Genomic DNA, 4,687 nt, shown 5'->3' on the forward strand with positions numbered 1-4,687 from the left:
TACTACGGATACGAATATCTCGAGCCGAGTCTCACCGTTTCGACTTTTCTACGTAACGGCCCGTTTGTGATCATCGATTGCTCTCGCCAAAACGAATCCGTCAAAAACGCCACCGTGGATGTCAGAATAAAATTCGATTGCATGGAGAACGTACCGCCGAATACCTCCGCTTACTGTCTCATCATACACGACCGCGTGATTGAGTACAACCCGTTGACGAACGTGGTGCGCAGAATAGTCTGAGCGTTTGCGGCAACGTCGACGTGAATATTTTCTCTCTCTCTCTCTTTCCATCAGTCTCCGATACAATTATTGAGAGGGGTAAGGGAGGGGGGAAGTATAAATCAGAGTGTCGCGAGACGGTTTGCAGAGTTGTGCGTCATTCCTCTCGATTGACGCATCGACGAGAGAGAGAGAGAGATATAAAGAAATCTCGTCATGTCCGTACCAACGTTCGTGGACCTGCAAGGATTCCTCGTCGGGATGAAATTTGTCGTGAAGGAGGTGGCGGTGCTGAGAAAAGGCTGCGTTCTGTCGCATCACATCTTTAATTACCCCATGCCGTGGAATCTCCTCACAAAATCCGATAAATCGTGTGCTACCTGGTTGATTCGCAATCACCATGGATTACGATGGGAAGACGGAAACGTGCCGTACAGCATGGTGAAACGCCTGATTACATCGGCCGTGCTTGGTGTAGAAGAAGAAGACGATGATGAGAAAGAAGACGATGACGATGAGATGCCGACACTCGTGTACGTCAAGGGATGTCAGAAACGAGAATGGCTGGTGGATCTTCTGGAGAATTATGCGAGAAAAAACCTAATCGTCGAGGCTCTGGATGCGCATTACGAAGATATCGAATCTTTGAATAAACTAGATGACACCAATACTATGCGATGCGGAAAACATGTAAAGAATTGCGCGTTACAAAATGTAATAAAACTATTTAACTGGTGGTCGCGCGCGACGCCATAAGAACTTGCAATATTTTTTTTTAAATAAATTATATATAACTTTTTATAATGTTTTTATTTCTTACTCCCCCTCCCCCATCATCACCGTTAGAGTAGGCTTTACTTCCCCCTCTCATAATAAAAAAATCCACTGCGCAGTTGTATATATAAACATTAATTCCCCCTCTCCCTTTCCCCCACCACATCATTACTTTTGGAATTGTCGCGTATACTAGATTAATTTTACACGATCAGTCTTGTCGCGATCGCTTGTACTGACGGTCAACTTCTCAGAGAGCCGAGAGGAAAAATGTTCTTCTTTGAAGGATGCAACAGCAGCAGCAGCAACAGCAACAACGGTGGAAAACGCGCGAATGCCGTGAATTATTACGTGCCGATTCACGACGTTGAAACTCAAACGTATGAGGCCAGATGTAATAGGTAAGTTTCTTTTAAGAAAAAAATAGAGCCTCCCCCAGTTTTTATATCCTTGCAAATTGTAATACTTGCGAAAAAAAAAACTAATTTCATTTCTTTTATACAGCATTTCGGGGGACCGTCGCGCGGTACGTATACTCGGCAGACGATACGCGCTGACAGCTACGGGATACAAATTCCTCGAAATTGGCATCAACGTTGGCCCACCGAGTTACGTGGAGATCGCCGTGGGAGATCATCGAGGAAAGAAACTGCTGTTATCTCTCGAAACGCGGAAGTCACTCTACGAGCAACGGCGAAACATTCAGAATTTTTTTCGCAACGACTACAAAGATGTCCATAGTTTTATAAATGTTGGACCGCTAACGGTGAGAGTTTGTACATCGGTTAATAACGTCAAACTCATACGTCTTGAATCTGTAAACGTACGCTTGATGATGACCGAATCGACGTTGCATCGTATGTTCGATCTCGATCGGTGCATCGATGCGAGATTCGATCGTTTGATCAGAATACTTGCGACGGTCGATGCAAAGTTTGCGCAGTTCTCCGATATCGCGTCCACCGTGACGGATCCCAAGGAAGCGTCGAATGTAATATACGCTAGCGATGCGTTCAATACGAATCAGCTCATCGATTGTGAGCTCGCAGCTTTAGTTTTTTAGTACTTAAGATATATCATGTAAAAGAAGAGTTAAATAAACAGGCTTTTTTTACACCTAAATGAACGATGTAATTTCTTTGCATGCATGTCCATCCCTACCTTAATTTTTATCATCGCTTTGATGCGGTCGATCATCGTCGATCCGTCATTTCTTCCTTTGTCTCGCGTACTGCGTCGTAAAAAAATAATGCGAAATTGTTTAGTCTACGCGATAACACCCCCTTTTCCCATAAAAATGTTGTTTACGACGAACATGTTCCGACAGGTTCGACGCGTTATCGAGTCGATCATCGTCCCGATGACGTCATTTTTTCCTTTGTCTTTTACGTACTGCGTAGATAGATTGTTTTTTAAGTATAAATCATACTATAATTTCTTCGCGCGCATTTATATTCGAGTCGTATATGCGACGTCGGCCGGAGCATCGGCGCCTCGCTTCTATATTATGATATGCGATACTTGTTTGTAAATTCAAGCAGCCGAAATTCTAGCGGACGTCGTCGCTCGCCTTTGTAGCGCGAGACTTCGCTGGAAGCGACTATCAGTTTTATACACCGCCATTATATTTTTCTCTGGCGACTTCCATGGAATATGTCGCCGGATCTGCAATCCGGCCAAGGGCAATGTCACCATAGCACTTAACAGAGATGGCTACACTGAAAAAATGGAGGAAACACTTGCAGATCCGGCGACATATTCCATAGTAAAAAAAGATCCCCTCAAAAAGATGACCAACGACTTACGTGAGTTGCTTAAGAGATGGAAGAATAAGAAGTTTATCTCGGATCAGGAGTATAGGGCATTGCTTACCACTGATGATGTCCTTCCTCGAGCGTACGGTTTACCAAAAATTCACAAACCGGGTTGTCCCCTTAGAATCATAGTCTCATCAATCAATAGCCCGTTATATGTACTGGCTTCATATTTGCACAACATTATCTATGAAAACATCACCTTTACTAATACACACTTAAAAAATAGCTCTCAGCTCGTGAATGAGTTAGGCAGCATCACATTGGAGTCAAACTACGAATTGGTCTCACTTGATGTTGTTTCTCTATTCACCAATGTTCCCATAGAACTTGCCATTAACAGTATAATTAAAAGATGGGACTCTATTTCTAAGGGGACTGACATACCGAAAGACGAATTTATATTAGGCATTCGTTTAGTGTTAAATTCCACTTTTTTTAGTTTCAACAACCGTATATATAAACAAATCTTCGGCTCTCCCATGGGTTCCCCTCTCTCACCAATCATTGCTGACATCACACTACAAGATATCGAGGAGAAGGCTATTCCATTGCTGCCTTTTTACGTAACGGTTTTTCGTAGATATGTTGACGACGTGATAATTGCAGCGCCTCCGGAATTTTTTGATCGCATATTGCAAATATTTAACTCATTTCATCAGAGACTACAATTTACCTTGGAAATCAGTGTGAATAACACACTTAATTTTCTTGATGTCATTGTGATGGTGAGAGAGAACAAATTCATTTTCGATTGGTACCACAAGCCCACCTTCTCCGGTAGGTACCTTAATTACCACTCACACCATCCAATTTCACACAAAAGGGGCGTGATATACGGTCTGGTGGACAAGATAGTGTTGATCTCGCATCCTCAGTTCCACAGAAAAAACTTCAATTTAATTATTCAAATACTTTTGGACAACGGTTACCCGTTACCGTTTATTTTTTCCACAATAAAAAACAGGTTGAGACAAGTATTTCTGCGTAAAAACGGAGGTGAGGATGCTTCATCATCATTAACTTGTGAGACGAAATACTTTACAGTTCCTTACGTGAAGTGCGTGTCTGACAGATTTAAAAACATTGCGAAAGACCTATATCTGGATATGGCCTATTCTGTCGCGCACCCTCTAAAAAAAATTCATCAAAACAGGTAAAGATAATTTGGACAAACTGGCACATAGCAACGTAGTGTATAAAATTCCTTGCAGAGAGTGTGAAGCGACTTATGTGGGACAAACTAAGAGACAGTTGAAAACTCGTGTCAAGGAACACAGATCAGACATTAACAAAAACTCAGGTTCCCCTTCGGTTATTTCTTGCCATCGTTTAGAAACCGATCATGATTTTGATTGGGATAATGTGGAGATTTTGGACACTGAGCCATCTCTTCGCAAGAGACTTATCTCCGAGATGTTATATATAAAACGACAGACATCTCCTTTGAATAAACAGAAGGACACGGAATCTCTATCGGCAGAATATCTCCCTGTTCTTAGTTTGTTCCCGCCCAGGTGATTTCGTACTTCCCCTTCCTTTCCGTTTTTTTCCTCTCCCCCGCTCCTTCCTTTTGTATATATATACGAGCCCGATGTCTCGTCGCTGAGTAATTGTCGGTTTAACTCTAATGTAACACATCAGCATCGAAATGACTCCGCAATATAAGGAAACATATTCCTAATGTACGTATTTGATACTCTCTCTATAATACCTTTTGTAACTTTTCACATATATATCACTATCTTTGCAGTGGTCCTCTTTGCAATCAACACTGTTGCGGATTAGTATCATTAAGTTCTGTCGCGTTAGTTTTTAAGAATATGTATCGACACTGAGGATGGCCCCATGATGGGCCGAAACGTTTGTCAATTATT

The 4,687-nt window shown here is 42.1% G+C and overlaps 1 long non-coding RNA gene across 1 annotated transcript in view; it reads left to right on the plus strand.

Annotated features, from left to right (window-relative positions):
• The first annotated feature begins 3,819 nt into the window (after window positions 1-3,819).
• LOC139776151 (uncharacterized) overlaps window positions 3,820-4,687 on the plus strand; it is an 891-nt gene continuing 23 nt past the window's right edge. The window contains exons 1-2 of the long non-coding RNA XR_011719018.1: window positions 3,820-4,495; window positions 4,564-4,687. The exon at window positions 4,564-4,687 is cut by the window's right edge and continues 23 nt beyond it. This is a non-coding gene — a long non-coding RNA (uncharacterized lncRNA). The remainder of the gene's footprint in view (window positions 4,496-4,563) is intronic.

Source organism: Temnothorax nylanderi, unplaced genomic scaffold (assembly GCF_030848795.1).
Source record: "Temnothorax nylanderi isolate EJ_2023f unplaced genomic scaffold, tnyl_v1.0 TNYL_tig0113_pilon, whole genome shotgun sequence".
Lineage (NCBI taxonomy): Eukaryota > Metazoa > Arthropoda > Insecta > Hymenoptera > Formicidae > Temnothorax > Temnothorax nylanderi.